This window comes from Eleutherodactylus coqui, chromosome 7 (assembly GCF_035609145.1).
Source record: "Eleutherodactylus coqui strain aEleCoq1 chromosome 7, aEleCoq1.hap1, whole genome shotgun sequence".
NCBI classification, from domain to species: Eukaryota; Metazoa; Chordata; class Amphibia; order Anura; family Eleutherodactylidae; genus Eleutherodactylus; species Eleutherodactylus coqui.
In genome coordinates, this window is record NC_089843.1 from 43,575,966 (window position 1) to 43,598,107 (window position 22,142).

General features: G+C 43.5%; 1 pseudogene; it reads left to right on the top strand.

The window, feature by feature from the left end:
- Window positions 1-19,113, top strand: part of LOC136573483 (vomeronasal type-2 receptor 26-like) — a 60,313-nt pseudogene extending 41,200 nt beyond the window's left edge.
- Window positions 19,114-22,142: the final 3,029 nt, after the last annotated feature.

Sequence of the window (22,142 nt, forward strand, 5' to 3'; positions counted from 1 at the left end):
TGCAGGCGCGATGAGGGGACTTGAATGTTTCTATGCAAAATTCAGAAAAGGCACTCGTCATTGCAGTGCGTAGAATTGGTATGCCAGGTAAAAACATACATAGATGGGAGGTCAGAGGCCAGCTCATTTCTGCTGCGGAGCTTAGATGACACCTGAGCGGCAGCTGAAGGTATTGTTATAGCAGATGCTAAAATGGCCACTGGGCCATGGCTGGCACTGAAATGGCCACCGAAGGTGTGGCCTGACTGGGCGATGGTGACGGGAGGGTCCAGGAATACTACATACTAGACACGTATCAAGATTTACCGACTGGTATTGGCCCCAATAACAACATGGCCATGTAGGGGCAGGGCAAAGGGAGAAAAACATCATCCATGACACGGCCGGGGCGGTGCCCTCAGATGGTGAAGAAGAGCTGCCTTCCTTTGTCTTCAACTCAAAGCATATGAATAATCGCCATCTTGAAACTGCAACTTTCTTACTTCAACTTTACGTCACTTACTGAAACATTTGAGCAAACTTGAGCAATCGTCTATCAACCAAAATTCCTTCATTATTAGCTAACACACTTTTCAAGCCTTATCCGACAGCCCCCACCTTTGCAAAACAACTGTCAGCTCTCTGTGAATATGAACTATTCCCTGCATTTAGACTCATAAATAACACATATGCTGGGACCTTCTGATGACGCCACATGTTCTGCATTTTCAACTCCTCTCTACATACTACCAACTGGACAGGATCCAAAAGACCATCATCTACAGTTTTTTTCTTAACAATTTAAACATCGTATATTACGACGGCCTAATTATGAGTATCTATAACTGCCTGAGACCCTGGTATGTCTTTAGCCTTATGCTCAATCACGTAATGTAAGAACTCTAACGTCTGACGCCCTTTCACATAACTTCTTAACTTTCTTAACATACTCTTTGCCTGCTCTACATGACACCAAGTGGACAGGATCCAGGAGACCCTGATCAGTAGTCTTCTTCTTAAAGAACTTCAACATGTTATTACGTATGATACAACAAGACGTAGTGTTCAAAGACTTCCGCGCCAAATAACTTATACAACAAGACGTAGTGTTCAAAGACTTCCACGTCTAAATGCCCTGTCCTCGATGACGTAGTGTTCCCAGACTTCTACGTTCGATACAGTTAAACAGCCAAAATGCCCTGTACCGTTAAACAGCCAGTCCTAATGGACCCACAAAATGCCTGGTACAGTTAAACAGCCAAAATGCCCTGTACATTTAAACAGCCAGTCCTAATGGACCCACAATGAAAACACATATATATGTATATAGTCAAATTACAGATTCTGTCCCTCGGTGTCACTTAAGAGTACCCAAGACCTGAGGTAACAACATCTATTGATGACAGCTTAACAATTGTACATTGAAATAACGACTGACCGCAGGACAGACTACAATCAAACGTGCCAAAACAGACCACGGTAGACATCATATATATGTATATATGCGACTTACCGCGCTGTATATAAGGGTGATCAGTCCTATGACTTTGGCACGGCTGATATCATCAGTCCAGGTCTGTGTCGTAGTCCAATGGTTATCATCAGCGTCAATCAATAAATCCTGCTGACTACGCCAGTTGTTAAGGACCGCTACACATGACCGGTCACATTAACCTTTCAGGCCTTGGGTTCCAAATTAGTTCGTACCTGGATGCATCAAGTAGACCAAAAACTATATAATTTATAGTTATCAGTTCCCACAGATACGTAGAGATGAGCCACGGCAAGTATACAGCCCACTCTCCTTAAGGCACGTACACTGAAAGTTTATTCACTTTGGTATAGTTCTAATACAGGAAAGGAATACGTCATTAGTCATGGGGTTAATCTCATTGGGTTAGAAAAACATTAAGAATCATGCATTGTTCAGCAATCAGTGTAGTGAGAATATATCTGTTATGTTCTCAAGTGTCTGTTTCTCCCAGCGTTATCTTGGTCCTCCCTGGTCCTCCCTTGTATTCACTTTGTTATTCAGGTGGCTGTAGCACAGTCAGTTCCTTTGTCCAAGTCTCCGAATGGAGGTGTGGGAGGGCTTCTTCTGATAACAACTTTATCCAGACATGGTTCTCATGAAAAAGAACAGAGACACATCATTACACATTGCACCGAATCTCATGCTCTAAAGCTATTTCTGCTTGAATTATTGTTTCACTACACACAAGCTTATTTACATCTTATAATGCTCCATTTTGTATCTAGCAGCCATTTTGAGACAGATTCTTTATTTTTTTTGGACCTGTACTTTTTCACTTGTGCATCTAGAAAATTATGTTTTTTTTCTCAAATATTTATCCACTTCGGTCCGGCTTTTTTGAGGTTCCGAAGTTCCTGTTAAGTCATCATTTTTGTCTTTCTCCAGTTTTTCCATTGTGCTATGGATATGTGGTTATTAATAAAACTCTGCTGTGGTTTTAAATGAAAAAGTGTTTTTAAGTAATTTCATTTAGATTAGGTCATCCATCCAAACCCAGGGAGGTCTACTTAAATGCAGTAGTGATAGGTTAGTATTTTGCGGTGTCTCTCAATACAAATCAGGGAAGTTTCACCCTTATTCTTTCTCCCACACCATTTCCATGTTCCTCTAAAGTGTTAAGTGGTGCAGTAAAACAATGAACAAAAGCTTAAAAGAACAGGGTTTTTTTTAAGCTTCTAGAAACACTGTTCTCCTGTTCAAATGGGAGTTTGATAGGAGTTGCAGTTTAGGTCAGATTAAAGCTTTTTCTAACACTAGCAGCATCCTGCCTGATAGATTTATTGATAGCTAACAGGCCATGAGTCACATGAGGGTTCTATGCTTAGCAGGAACAAAAAGTCCAAGAAAACAAGCTTTTATATGACTTTGCTGACAGAAAAATTAAAAAAAAGTTAAATTTCTTGGAACACATGGATGAAAAAAACATTTGGTGGTGAAAGGGTTAAAATCTCTACATCAGGCAGGGTATAACACAAAATCTGAAGTCACATATTTATACATACAAGGCCATAGGAATAGTGTGGTAAATATAACATTGATGAAAAAGCAAAGCCATCAATATGAAGAGTAAGCAGTTGAAGCCGTAAATAGTTAGGGCAGCTCCTAGACAAGTACTGAAAGATTTTGTCCTAACTGAGATCTAGTCCATGGTTATGATGCCCTTAAATGATGTACAGTAGAATGATACAGTAGAATCCTGCTAAAGATTCATTCTCGATCGCAGTATGTGAGAGGGTTCTTAAGCTTGTACTGCAAGTCTACTGCATACCAATACTTTCATATAGTGTTTGCTGTTTGTTACTATACCTCACTCTGATATTTAAATTCTAACTTTCTCCTTGATGCCTATTTGCAGCCCAATAACCTCATTCTATCAATATGTTCTGGCATTTATATTTGCCATTGATGAGATTAACAACAATCCACATATTTTACCCAATGTGACCCTTGGATACCATGTGACTGATTCCTGTAATAATGAAAATAAAGCCATGGAGGGTGCCTTACAGTTTTTATCCGGTCTAGGGAATATAATCCCCAACTATTCTTGTTTCAATAATGGAGTAATGGTTGGTGTAATTGGTGATCAGTCATCCAAGACATCATTGTGCATAATAGAACTTTTAAATATTTATGGATATACCCAGGCAAGTATCATGTATTACACAGTAAGTAATCAAAACCAAATCAATGGCCGGGTTTTTATTAGAAAATGTATTATTCATGATGGCTAATTGCTTTTATGGTTGTAAATTGCCATTGTTTACTGAATAGAGTTTTCCTACTGATAAACTGGAATATAACACTTTTGCTAAGTTCACACTATCGTTTTTTCAACTGATCCAGTTTTATTAAAAGCATAAATGAAAAGCATCTATAATAATCCACTTGCATTCATTTTTCAGCATGTAAGTTTCATGCCCCTTCATTGCATGTGGTCTAGTGGTTAGCACTGCTGGGTTCAAAGGGCAATGTTAACTTTGATAAATTCCATCCAGCCATCAGCTTTTGTCAGATTTGACCCTGCAACTCCAGCATGGCACGGCACCAGTGGTAACCACTGAGTCATCACACATGTTCTTTCTTTGCCAGAAAAAGAGAAGAAAAGAAGATTTCTTACTGACAACAGTGCTAAGTAATGAGCCGCTATGCTTGTTTTTCCTTCTCTATCTCTGTTGGAGGAGGAAAAGAAACACAAAGAGACCATACAGAGTGCATGCGGATGTTGTATTTCACAAATCTGAAACTAGGACCCTAACTCAGAAAGACAACAGCAGTGAAGACTATGCCTTCCTCTTTCTCCTTTTTCCTTCTCCTCCAAAGTAGAAGAAAAATGTGAAGAAGGGGAAGGGGAAGGAAGACAAGGAAGGTCTTCTCCTCCTCCGGAGAAGGAAGAAGCAACAAGGTTTGATGGCTCTGTAGCTTCTACCATTGCCTTGTAATACTAGAGTTCTACGTTTACGTTTGACTATGAACAACATCTGCCTAGAGGTTGTGTGTTCTCATTGTGTTTGCTCTTCTCAAGCATGGTAGCTCAGTCATTAGTACTGCTGCCTTGCCATACTGAAATTGTAGGTTCAAAACTGAGCATGGGTGATAGCTGTATTGAGTTTTGCAAAGTTGTTGTTGCCATTGATGAGCTTTGAACCTAGAATCCCCGCATTGCAAAACAACAGTGGTAACCGCTGAGCCATGTTCATAGAAAATTCCATCTGCCTCCTTCTGCAAAATAAGGGTCCATCTGTATTCTATTTCTGAAACTGGAAAGAAAAGCGCAGCAGTCTGTGCTTTCGTTTCTGTAAAAAAAAAATGGAATGAAGATAGAAAATGCAGAAATACAGGTGGTATCTGATGCTCACAATTAGTGCTCAAGGTAATTGCAGCTGTTAATCCTTCAAATCCTGTCCGTTACTAATGGAAAGTTACCAGACCATGAGGTTGAGCCATAAGGTAATGATGATTGCACACACATGTGACTCTGTAAAGGTGATTGGTGGTGGTACAACTGTAATTGTGTTATATGTTGGAGTTTGTTGTATGGTACCCTTATGCTTGACAAAGACCCCAATGGGGTCGAAACGTAGCAAGATTTTGGAGGAATAAATTACTGCTTTGCATTACGCCCAGGATGCTGCCATTCCTTTATTGAGACATTAATTGGGCAAGTACCATTAAATACTTCCAATCAGAGTTTAGAGATCCCAAATGGCCTCGCTGCAATGAGATTGCGGGGTGCTGTTCGGTTACCATTGCAACCGTGGGCCTTCTGAAGTCTCCTAGTATTGCCATTGCAGATTGCCTATGATGCCATGGCTGTAGCGTGGCAGCATAGACTGCCTATTAGATTGCAGTAAAATGTAATATAAACTTACATAATACTTCAAGAGAGATCAAACTATCACAAGTTCAAATCCCCTATGACAACTACCGAAGACTGAGTAAAATTTATTCTTCTAATTATTAGAAATTAAAGGCAATAAAAGTTTATCCCTTCCCCTATCCCATATTTCTAATTAAAAAAAAAAAAAAAATTGCTGCATCAATAAAAGTCTGATCTATCAAAATAATACATTATTTATTCCACATGATGAATGTCATCAGAAAAAAATACACACCATCAGAAATTGCGTCCTGCGGCAGATGTTTCCTTCATCCCCGCTAGTAAAAAGAATTCTCTGCTGCTACATCTGCCACATCTGTGACAGATGCAGCAGAGGAATTCTTCAATTCTCTACCATAGCTATCTCACATGACAGCTGCAGTAGAGGGTCCTGCTGCCGGCACCCCGTGATTAGTTTTCAGGGAAGCAATTGAAAGATACGCCCTTCCCTGAAGAACAATAATTTTAGTGTTAAAAAAGAACAAACTTACGTGTCCACCGCTGCCATGTCCCTGCGAGGATGAAGAACACATCTGTTGCATGTGGCAGATGTTTTTTTCATCCCCGCGAGAGAAAAGTATTCACTGCTGCACCTGCCACATCTGTGACAGAAGCAGCAAAGGAATTCTTCATCCCCGCAGGGAATAAAGAATTCCCTACCACAGCTGTCACAGATGACAGCTGCGGTAGGGGATCCAGCCTCCGGCATCCTGAAATGGCTTTTCAGGGAAGGGCTTTATATATAAGCCCTTCCCTGAAAAACAATAAGAAATGGTGAATAAAATTTAAAAAAAAGAATGTTTACCTTTCCTCAGCTGCTGGGGCTCAGCCGCGTCCAGCCTGCTCTTCTCCCTGCACTGCTCTCAGTAGTATTCAGCAGGCGGGGATTTTAAATCTCAGCCTGCTGAATGGGCTGCCTCTGATTGGCTATTGAATGACAGCTGAGAGCTGCCTCTGATTGGTCCCTGCGCTCAGCCAATCAGAGGCAGCACTCACCGATTCATGAATTCATGAATGGGTGAGTGCTGCCTCTGATTGGCTGAGTGCAGGGACCAATCAGAGACAGCTCTCAGCTGTCATTCAATAGCTGATAGCTGCCTCTGATTGGTCACAGTGCTCAGCCAATTTTTTTACATGAAAATTATTGTTTTTCAGGGAACAGTTTATGTTTAAAGTGCTTCCCTAAAAACCAATGACGGGGTGCCGGCAGCAGGATCCTCTACCGCAGCTGTCATGTGTGACAGCTGCGGTAGGCAATTGAAGAATTCCTCTGCTGCATCTGTCACAGATGTGACAGATGTAGCAGCAGGGAATTCTCTTTACTAGCGAGGATGAAGGAAACATCTGCTGCATGGGGACATGGCAGCGGCAGAGAGGTAAGTTTATTTTTTATTTTCTTTACACTAAAATGATTGTTTTTCAGGGAAGGGATTATATGTAAAGCTCTTCCATGAAAAACAATTTAGAGGTGTCAGCAGAGCATTGTTTTCAATGGGGCCGCCAGCAGCAGCCGCTGCTCCATTAAAAACAATGCAGAGCATGGGTCACCTTGAAAAATGCTCGAGTCTCCCATTGACTTCAATGGGGTTTGTTACTCGAAACAAGCTTTCGAGCATTACAAAAAGCTTGGCTCGAGTAACGAGCAACCGAACATTTTGGTGCTCGCTTATCTGTAATAGAAACGTAAAAAAAACACCTTTATAAATTATGTATTCTCACAATCATATTACTGCATTGTGTACACCGTAAAGACAACACCCCCCACAGATGGCAAAATTGATTTTTTTTTTATTTTACTCCCTTTAAAAAATGTTTACGTTCTTTCAGTACTTTACATGGTACATTAAAAAGCATCATTGAAAGATACACTTCATCCTGCAAAAAAGAGGGCCTCAGTGTGCGTTCACATGAGCGTGTTTTGGTGCGTACATACGCACGCACAAAAACACGTTTCTATTTGCAACAATGCATTCCCTATGGTGTGTGCACATGTCCGTACTTTGCAGGTGCGTGCCTGCAAAGATAGAACATGCATGCACCATAGGGAATGCACACATTGCTTTCAATGGAGCCGCGGCTGCTGCCGGCGGCTCCATTGAAAGCAATGGTCTGCCAGCTCCCTGCATTCTTTTTCAGGGAAGGGCTTTACATATAAGCTCTTTCCTGAAAAAATAAATTTTAGTGTAAAAAAAAAATGCAGGCATTCTCTTCAATGGAGCCGCTGCTGCTGCCGGCAGCTCCATTGAAGACAACGGTCAGCTGGCACACCTGAATTGTTTTTCAGGGAAGAGCTTCACATATCAGCTCTTCCCTGAAAAAGAAAAATTTTAGTGTAAAAAAAAAATATATATATATATATATATTACTTACTCGAGTCAACTGAGAGGAGTATTGACTGTGCTGAGGAGCTGGAAGTGACGTCAGACGCCAGGAGCAGCGCGCCGAGACAGAGGCACGAGTGGGGGGCTGAAGGGGACAGCGGAGCAGCTCAGCAGCTGATACCGGCGCCGAAGCAGGTGCAGGGGCAGTAGGAGAGACCGGAGCGCAGTAGCCGGCGCCAAGAGGCCACCAGGAGTCCAGCGCCAGCAGCAGCGGAGGGGACCAGAACGGAGCAGCTGAGACAGGAGGGCAGAGTGAGCGGCCGCCGGGATAGCGGGTGACGTCACCAGGAGGAGTGGAGGAGCTGATAAGTATCTTCTGTGTGTGTTTGTGAGCTAAGTGTGTGTCTTCTGTGTATCTGGTTAGTTGTGTCTTCTGTATGTGTGTGTGTGTGTGTGTGTGTGTGTGTGTGTGTGTCTGGGGGTCTAAGTGATTGTGAGGAGAAAAAAATTTTTTGTGAACGGTTGCGCATAAGTGTCAGCGGGTAAACAGTTGCGCGAGAGCGGCAGCGTGTGAGTGGTTGCACAGAGGCAGCAGCGTGTGAGCGGTTGCAGCAGCGTGTGAGCAGTTGAGCGGTTGCAGCAGCGTGTGAGCGGTTTGCAGCAGTGTGTGAGCGGTTTGCAGCAGCGTGTGAGCGGTTTGCAGCAGCGTGTGAGCGGGTTGCAGCAGCGTGTGAGCGGAGGCAGCAGCGTGTGAGCGGTTGAGCGGTTGCAGCAGCGGGTGAGCGGTTGCAGCAGCGGGCGAGCGGTTGCAGCAGCGTGTGAGCAGAGTTTGAACAAGTCTATCTTCACTACTTCTGTAAGTAAATTGTAGATCCCCATTAGGATGAGCTCCATGTCTGGCAATGTCATCCAGTGTGCTACTTGTGCAATGTATGCGGTCCTTGATCAGCCGATCGAGGGTGCATACTGTTGCGCAAGATGCGTGCGCGTCGCACATTTAGAAGCCCAAATTCTGGATCTAAATGAGCAACTGGCAACACTGAAAGCCATTGACAACATGGAAAGGAGTTTGCTGCTCACTGAAGCAGACACTCGCTGGGGTAAAGGTTGGGGCGGATGGTGCTACGGAAGTGCAGGGGGAGCAGGCAGTCAGCTGGGTGTCAGATAGAAGGAGACGTAGAGGGAATAGATCCAGGGAGGCTGGTCCTGAACTGGCACAACCCAACATGTCTGCAACATTGGCAGATGAGGGCGATGCCATTACAGAGCCAGCACCACTGCAGCATGACATGCCCTCTGAACGCCAGGGGGATGACTGCTCCGGTGAGATGGGGACGGGGAGTGCAGGGCAGGCTAGACAGGTTCTAGTGGTGGGGGACTCAATTATTAGGGGGACAGAGAGGGCAATCTGCCATAAAGACCGGGATCGTCGAACGGTGTGTTGTCTTCCTGGCGCTCGAGTTCGACACATCGCGGATCGGATTGACAGATTACTGGGAGGGGCTGGTGAGGATCCAGCCGTCATGGTGCACGTTTGCACCAATGAACAAGTTAGAGGTCATTGGAGGGCCCTCAAAAATGATTTCAGGGACTTAGGGTCCAAGCTTAGGGCACAGTCCTCCAGGGTAGTTTTCTCGGAAATACTACCTGTACCTAAAGCCACACTAGAAAGGCAGCAGGACCTTAGGGAGGTAAACAAGTGGCTCTGGAGTTGGTGTAAGAAGGAGGGATTTGGGTTCCTGGAGAACTGGGCTGACTTTGCTGTCGGCTACAGGCTCTACCGTAGGGACGGGCTGCATCTTAATGGGGAGGGTGCAGCTGTGCTGGGGGATAAGATGGCTAGAAGGCTGGAGGAGTGTTTAAACTAGGGACTGGGGGGAGGGTAAAATGAGAAATAGTGGGGTAGCCAGTGTAACTAGCGATCCGGGTCCAAGCAAAGGGAATGGGGGTCGAGCAGGGGGTGGGGTTAGTACAGTTAGAACTGATAGATCAGCCATAAGTACGAATAGCAACAAAAGAAATTTAAAAAACAAAAAAAATTATATAAATTGTATGACCACGAATGCAAGAAGTCTGATTGGTAAAGTGGGTGAGCTTGAAGCGAGAATGACTGATGAAAATTATGATATAGTCGGAATTACGGAAACATGGCTTGATGATAAGTGCGATTGGGCGGTGAATTTGCAGGGGTACAATCTCTTCAGAAGTCACCGAAGGAACCAGAAAGGGGGAGGGGTATGTCTGTACGTCAAATTGAACTTGAAGCCGAGGCTACGGGGGGATATAGGGGTAGGAGACGAACAGGTGGAATCTCTGTGGGTAGAAATACAGGGAGGAAAAAATAACAAAATCCTGATAGGGGTCTTCTATAGACCACCAAAAGCAACAGAAGAAACTGAAAACTTACTACTAAGGCAAATAGAAGAGGTGTCAAAGCGCAACGAAGTAATTATCATGGAGGACTTTAATTATCCAGATATAACATGGGAGAAGGAAACCTGCAAATCTCACAGGGGTGATAAGTTCTTGAGAGTAATTAAAGACAATTACCTGAACCAACTTGTGCAGGAACCAACAAGAGGGAGGGCCATTCTGGACCTAGTACTAACCAACAAACCGGAACGTATAAAGGGGGTGCAGGTTGAGGGGCACTTGGGGAACAGTGACCACAATATAATCAACTTCCAGCTGTCAATCAATAGGAAGCCTTATCAAGGAGCGACAAAGAAACTAAACTTTAGTAAAGCAAAATTTGATGAGCTTAGAACTACTATCGGTAACATTAATTGGGACAACATCCTCAAAAGTAACGGTACGGAGGACAAATGGGAAAAGTTCAAAAGGATCCTAATCACCTCATGTGAGCAGTTCATTCCCTTTAAAAATAAAAGAAACTCAACTAAAAGGAAACCAATGTGGCTCGACAAGACGGTAGAAGGGGCAATAAACGAAAAAAAGAAAGCGTTCAAACTACTAAAGCAAGAAGGCAGCGAAGCAGCGCTAAAATCATACAGGGAAAAAAACAAAATATGCAAAGATAAGATGAAAACTGCCAAGGAGGAAGCAGAAAGACGGATCGCCAAAGAGAGCAAAAACAACCCGAAGCTATTTTTCAACTATATTAACAGCAAAAGGATTTGCAGGGACAGCGCTGGCCCTTTAAAAAACAATGTAGGAGAAATCATTGATGATGACGAAGGGAAAGCAAATCTACTAAACAGTTTCTTCTCAAGAGTATTCACAAACGAAAAGGAAATGCCACACGAGATGCAGGGGAATAAAACGAACCCCTCACAAAATATCTCATACCTAACGCAGGAGGAGGTGCGGAAGCGTCTAAAGAAAACTAAAATTGATAAATTGCCGGGCCCAGATGGATTACACCCAAGGATACTAAGGGAACTAAGTGACGAGATAGCTTGGCCGCTATACCTAATATTTCTAGACACTATCAAGACCGGTGTAGTACCATTGGATTGGTGCATCGCCAACGTGGTTCCAATTTACAATAAAGGGAGCAAAAGTGAGCCTGGTAACTACAGGCCAGTAAGTCTCACTTCAGTAACGGGAAACATTTTCAAGGGGATTCTGAGAGACGCCATCGATGAGTACCTCAAGGAGAATAAGGGAATAACTCCTCACCAGCATGGATTCATGAAGGGTCGCTCATGTCAGACAAATCTGATCAGTTTCTACGACGAAGTAAGCTCTAAGCTGGACCAGGGAGAATCTATTGATCTCGTATATCTGGACTTCTCTAAAGCCTTTGACACCGTGCCACATAATAGGCTAATATACAAAATGAGGCAGCTCGGACTGGGCGAAAATGTGTGTAAGTGGGTAAAAAATTGACTCAATGATAGAAAGCAGAGGGTGGTAATAAATGGTTCGTACTCTAATTGGACCACAGTCGCTAGCGGGGTGCCACAGGGTTCAGTATTAGGCCCCACTCTGTTCAACATATTTATCAATGACTTGATAGAGGGGCTGCACAGCAAAATATCAATATTTGCAGATGACACAAAAATATTCAATATAATTAATACAACGGAGGACAATGTGCGGCTACAAACGGACCTGGATAAGCTGGGGGCTTGGGCAGGAAAATGGCAAATGAAGTCCAATGTTGAAAAATGTAAGACTATGCACATGGGCAGGAGAAACGGATGTCACCATTATTCACTTAATGGGGTACCACTAGGGAAAAGTGATATGGAAAATGATCTGGGGGTATTAGTGGATAATAGACTAAACTGGAGTAACCAATGCCAGTCAGCTGCTGCAAAGGCAAATAAAGTCTTGGGGTGCATTAAAAGAGGTATAGGGGCGAAGGACGAGAACATTATCCTTCCATTATATAAGGCACTTGTCAGGCCTCACATTGAATACTGCGTACAGTTCTGGTCACCGGTGCTCAGGAAAGATGTCACAGTGCTTGAGGGGATTCAAAGAAGGGCAACTAAACTAATACATGGAATGACGGGACTGGAATACCCAGAGAGGCTATCCAAATTGGGATTATTTACTCTAGAAAAAAGAAGGTTAAGAGGCGATCAAATACCCATGTATAAATACATGAGGGGACAATACAAGGATCTCTCCCAGGATCTGTTTACACCCAGGACCATGACGGTAACAAGAGGACATCCGCTACGATTAGAGGAAAGTAGGTTTCATCACCAACATAGAAGGGGATTATTTACTGTTAGAGCAGTTAGACTGTGGAACTCTCTGCCTGAGGAAGTGGTGATAGCAAAATCCATAGAGGAGTTCAAAAGGGGACTTGATGTCTTTCTGGAGAAGGGCATTACAGGATATAAATCTTAGGTTAATTGTCAATCCGGGTATATAGGAAGGTAGGAACTATTAGGGGTTGATCCAGGGAACAGTCTGATTGCCATTAGGGAGTCGGGAAGGAATTTTTTCCCCAAAAGGGCTAATTGGCTTCTGGCCTTGGGGTTTTTTGCCTTCCTCTGGATCAACATGGGAGGATAGACAGGTTGGACTGGATGGACATTGTCTTCATTCAGCCTTACATACTATGTTACTATGTTACCTGTCCGCTGCTGCTGTGTCCCCCGCGGAGATAAAGAACACATCTGCCGCATGGGGCAGAAGTTTCCTTCATCCCCACTAGTTAAAAGAATTCCCTGCTGCTACATCTTCCACATCTGTGGCAAATGCAGCAGAGGAATTCTTCAATTCTCTACCCCAGCTGTCACACATGTCAGCTGTGGTGGAGGATTCTGCTGCCAGCAATTGATTTCAGGGAAGGGCTTTAGATATATGCCCTTCCCTAAAAATCAAGTAAAAGTGGTTTAAAAAACAAAAAAATAGATACTCACCTTCCTTCAGCTGCCAGGCTCAGCCGTGTCTTCTCCTGCTGTCCCCTGCACAGTGCTGCTGATTTATCAGCAGCCAGGGATTTAAAATTCCCGCCTGCTGAAAGAGCTGAATGTGATTGGCTGAGGTGCTCAGCCAATTCCAGGCAGCTCTCTCTGAATGAATGACGGGCGAGAGCTGCCTGTGATTGGCTGAGCACCTCAGCCAATCACGTTCAGCTCTTTTTAGTAGGCGGGGACTTGAAATCCCCTCCTGCTGATAGATCAGCACCACAGTGCAGGGGACAGCAGGGGAACAGGCGGCTGTGCCCCCACAACTGAAGGGAGATGAGTATCTATTTTTTTCTATTTTTTAAAACCACTTTTACTTGATTTTCAGGGAAGGGCTTATATTTAAAGCCCTTCCCTGAAATCAATTGCCGGCAGCAGAATCTTTCACCGCAGCTGACATGTGTGACAGCTGCTGTAGAGAATTAAAGAATCTAAAATCCCCACCTGCTGGTAGCTCTGATTGTGATAGGCTGAGCAGTGCAGCCAATCACAATCAGAGCTACTAGCAGGTGGGGATTTTAAATCCTTGACTGTTGATAGTTCAGAACTACAGAGCTGGGGACAGCTGCAGAAACCGCGGATGAGCCCCGGCAGGTGACTATAATTTTTTTTTTTTGTGCAATATTTTAAAAGCCATTGACAGCTTCTGGGGCTCAGCGGCGACTTCTGCCGCTGTCCCCGGCTCTGTAGCGCTGCTGAGCTACCAGCAGCTGGGGATTTAAAATCCCCACCTGCTGGTAGCTCCGATTGTTATTGGCTGAAGCGCTCAGCCAATCACCATTAGAGCTACCAGCAGGCGGGGATTTTAATTCCCCGGCTGCTGATAGCTGAGAGCTACAGAGCCCGGGACAGCAACAGAAGTCGTCGCTGAGCCCCGGCAGGTGAGTATTTTTTTTTTTTTTCACTATTTTAAAAGGCTTTTCAGGGAAGGGCTTGTGGAGCCCTTCCTTGCAAAGCCATTGACAGCTGCTGGTGCTCAGCGGCGACTTCTGACGCTGGCCCCGGCTCTGCAGCGCTGCTAAGCTATCAGCAGCCGGGGATTTAAAATCCCCGCCTGCTGCCAGCTCTGATTGTGATTGGCTGCTGGCAAGTCTTGTTGCCTCTTCAAAAGGACTCAGCATGCAACATGTGTCTCTGATCAGCTGCCAATGCTTGAGCTGAGAATTACACTGGTTCAAAAAGCCCTGCGTTTGCTGTGTGAGGAATGCATTCATGGCTTTTCGCTATTCATACAGATGATCGAACACCTGCAAAGTGCAATTCTTGTGCATTGGAACATATCAAGCATTGTTCAGGGAGAATTGAAGTAGACGAATTGGAATTTTGGGTTAAAATAGGTGGAAGAAACATCAACAACCTTTGTTATGCAGATGAAACAACTCTGCTTGCAGAAACAGAAGCTGGTCTGAAGCTGCTGATATGTAAGATTAAAACTGAAAGTGAAAAAATGGGCCTCTACCTGAATTTAAAGAAGACTAAAATTATGACAAAGAATGGCCAAATTCAAATCAAAATTGATAATGAGGTCATAGAATACGTGCAAGACTTCGTCTTCCTTGGCTCAAAAATTGACCAGGCAGGAGAGTCTATGCCAGAGATAAAACGTAGGATAGCATTGTGGCGAAGAGCGAGGCTAAACATGGACAAAAACTAGAAAAGTAGTGATATCAGCATAGCAACTAAATGCAGGATAGTGCAAACCACCCTTTTCCTCATAGCCAAATATGGATGTGAAAGCTGGACTGCAAAAAATGCTGATAGAAGGACAATTGATGTGTTTGAGCTGTGGTGCTGGGGAAAGCTGCTGTGTATGCCCTGGACAGTGAGAGTAACAAACAGGAAAGTCCTGAATTGTATAAAACCTGATATATACCTGAAGGGCAAGATGAGCAGGCTCAGACATGCGTATTTTGGCCATGTAATGTGAGCAGAGTCGCTAGAAAAATCTATAATGCTCGAACAGATCGAGGCGTGGCCAGCTGCCAAGATGGACTATCGCATGTGAGTGAAGCTCCGCAGGGGACTATATTATCCTGTAATCTATCCTGGCCTCCCTACCCGAACTGTTACCCTGACGGGTTAATCCTGCCCAGCTGATCCTGCTGCAGGTGGCTGGCTCAGGCATAAGCGGTTTCCCTGCCCCTGAATGATCTGATCTGGACCGCGCGCTGGACCTGAACTGCACGCCAACACCCCGCTCGCTGGTGTCTGCCGTCTTGTACCACCTGTGCTTGGTGATCGTCGCACTCCACCCGGCGGATACCGCTGGAACCTTGCTGAGCGCTACCCTCTTCCTCCGATGCTGACCAGAGAGCAATCCACCTCTCGTCCGGATGCGGGAATCATCTGGAGCGCTGCAGGCGGGACTTGCAGGAGAGTGAGGGCTGTGACTGCGTTGATCGCCCGACCGTGCTGGGCCTCCTTGCATGTGGCCCTGGGAGCTCAGTGACCCAAACAATCTACACACCTGTGGAGACGCCGGAGAGGGAGACTCCTGTCCAGACCCTGGTTCCCGTGGACACCGGCGGCAAGTAAGTCCCTGGTGAAGGCTGTGGAGGGAGGCTTTGTATTTAGAGGAGACACTAGGATTGTGACCATAGGCGGCAGGAGCATAGGGCCTGCCGTGGTAGGCTCTTTGAACATCTCTGGGAGGACCCCCCTCATGCTGCCTGGCGCCCTCTTGTGCCCTTAGCAGCAGTATTTCAAGCAGTGTCCTGGCTTGTCGGCTGCTGCAGTCTGTGAAACCTCTTTATACTATTTGACCCTGCCCGAGCCTGTGATTTACACTTTCCACAACGGATATGGCTTTCTGTGACCCCTAATTTGTGGGCGCGGCAGGCTGTCAGGTTGCCTTCTTGCTCCCTTGTTGTTCTGCAGCTGGACGAGACCACTGTGGGGACTGCTCTAATAGTGACCAGGGACTTTACTCACTACCTCCGTCCAACTACTATAACCTACGACATGGTGGACTCTTGTTGCACTACTCATTTAAAGTCCCATGTGAGAACTCACTATTTTTTGAACTGACATTTTACCTTTTTCTCAAGTGATATGGTCAATTCTACTAGTCTACTACTGTGGCACAGAAGTGCTAATACACATTCTGTTAATGGTCTCGGCTTCACGACTGCTCAACCTGAGCACCCTAACCAAAGGCTGCACCACTGCGGAAAAATTAAAAGAATTTTCACGTACTGATACACCCGATTACACGCCGTGTTCAACGCGGACTGTCCAGGCAAGAGACAAGGAGAGCAATCCTGGGCAAGGCCCAGAACCAACTATGCGCCAACTATTAGAAGCAATTAACACCTGCAAGTCCTCCCTCACGGGCAAGATAGAGGAAGTTAAATCAGATGTTACTCTATTAAGACAGGATCTGCATAACATGCGGGGTAGGATACATGAGATGGAAGACCATGTCTCTGGCTTGGAAGACTCCCTGCGTCCGCTACCGGCGGCAGTGCAGAAAGCCATAAGACAATCAGAGTTTTGCCAATCCAAAACAGATGACTTGGATCATTTGCAGAGAACTGGGTTAAATCCACATTGGGAGACGACACCTTCTCTGCCTCCTTTACGGTGGAGAGAGCTTATTTTTTTTCTCAGACACCCACGATGCATCACTATTAAGCGAGACATCAATTGTTAGCTGTTCAGACTGTTTCAGTTTAGTTCCTATTAGGTTGCAAATAAGTCTGTGCTGGTATAATTTTCTTTCTAATACGTGCAAGACGCACCTCTATTTAGAAAGTCCGACTGTGTTATATGCCATTATGTTTTCCAAAGTCGTTGTCATGTTTTAGTTGGAATGTGCGAGGTCTGGGTATTGCTACCAAACGAAAAGCAGTTTTCTCCTATATTAAACAAGTTAACCCCCACATTGTGGGTTTGCAGGAAACTCACCTTACTATAGATAAAGCTGACACCCTTAAAAAAATGTGGGTCTAGTGGATATGCCACTCCTTTCATATTTGCATCTCTAGAGGAGTCTCACTCCTTATCCACAAATCATTAAGGTGGAATCCCATAAATGTTAAAAGCGACCCAGAGGGTAGATTCATGTTTTTATATGCAGAAATTGATTCTAAACCCTATGTTATTTTATGTATATACAACCAACCTCATAACAACCTTTACCTTTTACAGGCTGCTTTAATGTTTGCTCATCAGTTTCCTTCGGCTTATGTTATCTGCATGTGGGGCTTCAATCAGGTAATGAACCCAGCTAAGGACAGGTTCCGTTCATCTTCCGGAGCCCATATCACAATAGCTGTCCTATGCAACAGCTGTTTGATAGTGTGGGCTGGGTAGACCTTTGGCTTTTGCGACACCCTGACACCCTCAAATTCACGTGTTATTGACCGGCCAAAACACGCTATCAAGAATAGACTATATATTATGTTCCTCGACACTGGTGCTCTACCTATCTAATATAATTCATTGCCCACGAGGTATATCGGACCATAGCCCGATATTACTATGCCTAAAATTTCACAGCTTTAAGATCACCCCAACTTGGAAATTACACCCATTTTGGCTTAAACTTCTAAAATATAATGACCAGACGCCAATCCACATATCTATGTTTTTAGATGCTCATGATGGTAACAATCACTACACCCTGAAATGGGGTGCCTTTAAGGCATACCTCAGAGGATGCCTAAAATCTGCCATCTCCTACATTAAAAAAAATCAACATCTAAAGTCAATAAGGAGCTTGAAATCCAGACATCTGAGGCCGAAAAAACATACATTTTCAACCCTACAGACTCCAATAGGGCAAAATATATGTTAAAACCAAACGGAAATTATTCTTTACTAAACAATACTATTTTGAACTAGGCAACCAATCTAGCCATCTGTTGGCAAACATTATCAAACGAGAAAACCAAGCTAACACGATCCAGAAAATTAAAAACCTTCAAGGTATAGAGTTCACTGACGCGCAGTCCATAGCAACTTGCTTTAGGGAGTTTTATGCTAATCTCTATATTTCCTCCTTGGACAAAACTACCCTAGATGTTCTTAATTACCTACAAGACTTGACATTCCCAACATTCTCTGCTGAACAAGTTGCGTTTCTAGAAGCCCCAATCACTTTAGAGGAAATTCAACAAACTATCAAAGACATGGCGATTAATAAATCCCCTGGTCCTAACGGCCTCCCTATAGAGGTATACCGGAAATATAGCGAATTTCTAAACCCACTCCTACATGATACCTTACATCAAGCTCACCTAGAGAAATCCCTTCCTCCCTCTCTATACGAAGTGACCATTATAGTTATATTAAAACCTGACAAAGACCCGACGGAATGTAGCTCTTATCGCCCCCTCTTATTAGTCAATGTAGACTGTAAAATCTTAACAAAAATTCTGGCCACTAGATTGAAACAGGTAATTCTATCTATCATGCACGCCGCCAGACAGGCTTTATGCCAGGCAAATCCACCACGATTAATATTCATAAGGTTCAGACGGTCATTCAATTGGGTAGCCCATACAATATGCCTTGGGCTCTTGTATTATTGGACATGATGAAAGCCTTCGACTCCCTGCAGTGGAACTTTCTAGAGGCCAGCCTGGCCCGTTTTCAGTTCGGTCCCAAGTTTAGGCAATGGATTAGAATTATATACAAATCCCCGAGGGCCAATGTGGTAGTAAATGGTGTCCCTTCTACTGACTTCCTACTCTCAAAAGGCACACGTCAAGGATGCCCTTTGTCCCCAGCCTTGTTTTCCATAGCCATAGAAGCTTTGGCGATCTGTTTGAGATCATCCACCAATGTGTTGGGCATCAGGTGGGGGGGACTTGAGAGCAAGGTGGGTCTTTATGCAGACGATACAATCCTTTTTTTATCGGACCCTGACATCTCCTTCTCTCGAGCTATGAACCATATAGATAAATATTCCCAATTTTCTGGGCTACATGTCAATTGGACTAAATTCACAATTCTATACACGGGACATAACCCTAAAAATGATCCTTGTGTTTCTAGGTATAATCTGACCGTAGTCTCCACATTCAAATATTGTACCTTTACAAGAAACCTTAAGGTACAAGCTTAAGAAAAGGGATAAATTACCACTATCAGTAGCCGGATGCATAAATCTGGTCAAAATGGTTATTCAGCCCAAATGCCTATATGTATTGCAACATATGCCACTGAGTGTTCCAAAGCATTTTTTTCCAATCCTTTAATTCCCTTATTATATCATTAATATGGAATTCTACGCATTCTAAACTAAGCCTTCCATCGCTACAAAGGTCCAAAGATCGGGTAGGAATGGCCCTCCCAGACCTCCAGTTATACTACTTAGCAGGACAACTGTGGAACATTCAACTGTGGTTTTTGAATCAGGAGATACCCACTGCAGATCAATATAAACAAGTAGCGGGCAACAATTTACTAAACTATTTAGAATTTCCAGAATGCACAAACTCCTCTGAAATATTACCATTACATAAATTGGCTCTTTGTGTGTGGAGGGAGGCTAAGTCCCTTAAAAAATATCAGGATGTGGTGTCAGAACTTTCCCTCTGGGACAACTCCGGCCTAACAGCCCTACATTTGGTTCCAGATCCTCAATATTGGATCGGCTTGGGGGTTATTTTATTGGGAGATGTATACACAGATGGTGTATTCCCTACGTTTACTCATTTACATGAGACGCTCCAGTCCCCGCATCTTCAACTATTTAGGTTCCTTCAATTGCGACATGCATTGAATACCCAGTTCCCCCCTGCCTTTACCCAGATCTCAAAGTACCCTACAATTGGTATTCTCAAATCCCAAGGTCCCAAAGGTTTGATTTCAATACTTTACACGCATTTACTCTCAGCAAGGGTAAGTTTTAACCCACTTCCTGTTTGGAAACTCTGCATCCTGTCTTTAACACCTGAAGAATGGTCAGTATAGAAGAGTCCCACTTGTCAATCTCCCCTGCTGTAAACAACAAATTGATCCAACTTTATATTATCCATCAAGCATATCTCACCCCTAGTCATTTATTTAAAATTGGGAACACTCATTCAAACTCCTTCCATAGATGTCGCCAACCAGATGCGAATTTTTGGCATCTGATGTGGGATTGCTCGTTTGTTAGAGATTTCTGGTCTAATATAGTTTCTTTCACAAACCCACTTCTAACACCCCCCCTCAAAATAAATCTAGATCCCAAAATAATTCTATTAGGTCTGTTAGCAGAAAAGCTATGGCCAAAATATGTCTGTGTATTTCTTAGAGAGGTTCTATTCCTAGCACTTAAAGTGGTAGCCATGCACTGGATGGCTACAGAACCACCTATGTTATCACACTGGATCCAGTTGGTAAATGCTGTAATCCCCTATGAAAAAATCATTTACCAAAATAGGGGCTGCCCAAGCAAACATATGAAGGGGCTGCCCAAGCAAACAGAATATATGGGACCCCTGGCTAGACACATATTCCACTTTACCTATTGAATAATTATGATACCATTGGAATAATATGACCAACACAGACTGTTTTTTATTGTTGTTGAAAGTTTGTCACAACTGCTGATTACAATAGATAGAAACTGTTTTTTTTTCTCTGATATATATATTTTTTTAAATATAATTTTTATTGTTTTTTTTTTCTTTGAAGATACATAAAGACAAAGCACTGCATATACAGAAGGTGTTGTTAGTATTTCTGCGTACACTGCTGAATAAGCCAATGAGAATTACAAGTGCTAGATATTTTAGCAAAGACATATGCAGTGAGTTCAATTATTTCCTGATAGTTGCGATGTAACAGAAAAAAAATATAAACAGAACAGACTTAAACATATCAGAACATATATTTTAACTCAAATTGCTGCCAATATTTCCAGATGCGGTTAAATTTGACGAGACAGTTATTATTTTTTGCGTATATTTTTTCATAACAGTAATGGTCTGAGGTTACATCCAGGAGGTCTTTAATAGAAGGAGGTGAGGCTACTCTCCACTTTTTGGCTATAATATTTTTGGCAGATAGAAAAAAGTGGCATATCCATTTTCTTTTTTTAGTTGGGATTATTTCGCAATCTATGAGAAAAAGAGCAAGTTGGGGCGAACGAGTTAGTCGCATACCAGTGATGGAATGGATGGTGTTAAATATGTACTCCCAATATTTTCGAATTAAGGGGCAGTCCCAGAACAGGTGGTATAGTTATCCTTCGTGGCCACAGTTTCTCCAGCACGTATTATCAAGATTTGGGAAAAATTTAGCCAATTTTGTGGGTGTATTATACCAGCTAGTTAACACTTTGTAATGGGTTTGAAGAATATTGGCAGATAGAGTGGCTTTATTTGCCCATTCAAAAGCTTTCAACCATTTTGGAAGTGATATGTTTCTTTTTAAATCATATTCCCAATTTAGTAGGTGTATTTTCTTTGAGTTGTTCATATTGCCGGAGGTGGAGTTGTTGAATATTCTAGTTTGAGAGTCATGGGAGCTTGTGCATTTAAAAATCAGGTGTTCCAGTTCCAGGAAAAGAGAAGTTGCTTATATTAGAGTTGTTGAGGAGGGAAAGTATTTTGATGTGAGAGAAGGCCTCTGTGTCGGGTAAGTTAAACTTGTTTTTAACTAGCTGGAATGGGAGAGGTTTCCTCTTATCTATAAGATCCGAAATGTATTTTGCTCCTTTGCTAAAGCCATCCCTTGAGATTTAAATCTCATATGAAATAGGAGAGAACCTCTAGGGGGAGCTATGCTGGAGGGCCTTTGGGACTTGCTCTATATCTATGTGCTAGTTGATTCCAGCAGCGAAGACTATATAGCATTAGAGGCGGAATATTGTGGAGTTGTAGAAGAGAAAAAGTCTCTGGATATAAGACACCAAGAATTGAGGCTTTAATCAGGGAGCCAAGGGATCTGTTTTTGTTTCTAGCTTTTTCTATGTGGGACCAGGAGGGGAGTTGCTAATCCCTCAACCAGGTACCAGATTGGCTTAATAAGGTTGCATCGTAATATGCTAGGAGGTTAGGTACCCCTAGACCGCCTTTTTTCCTATGGTGATATAGGAT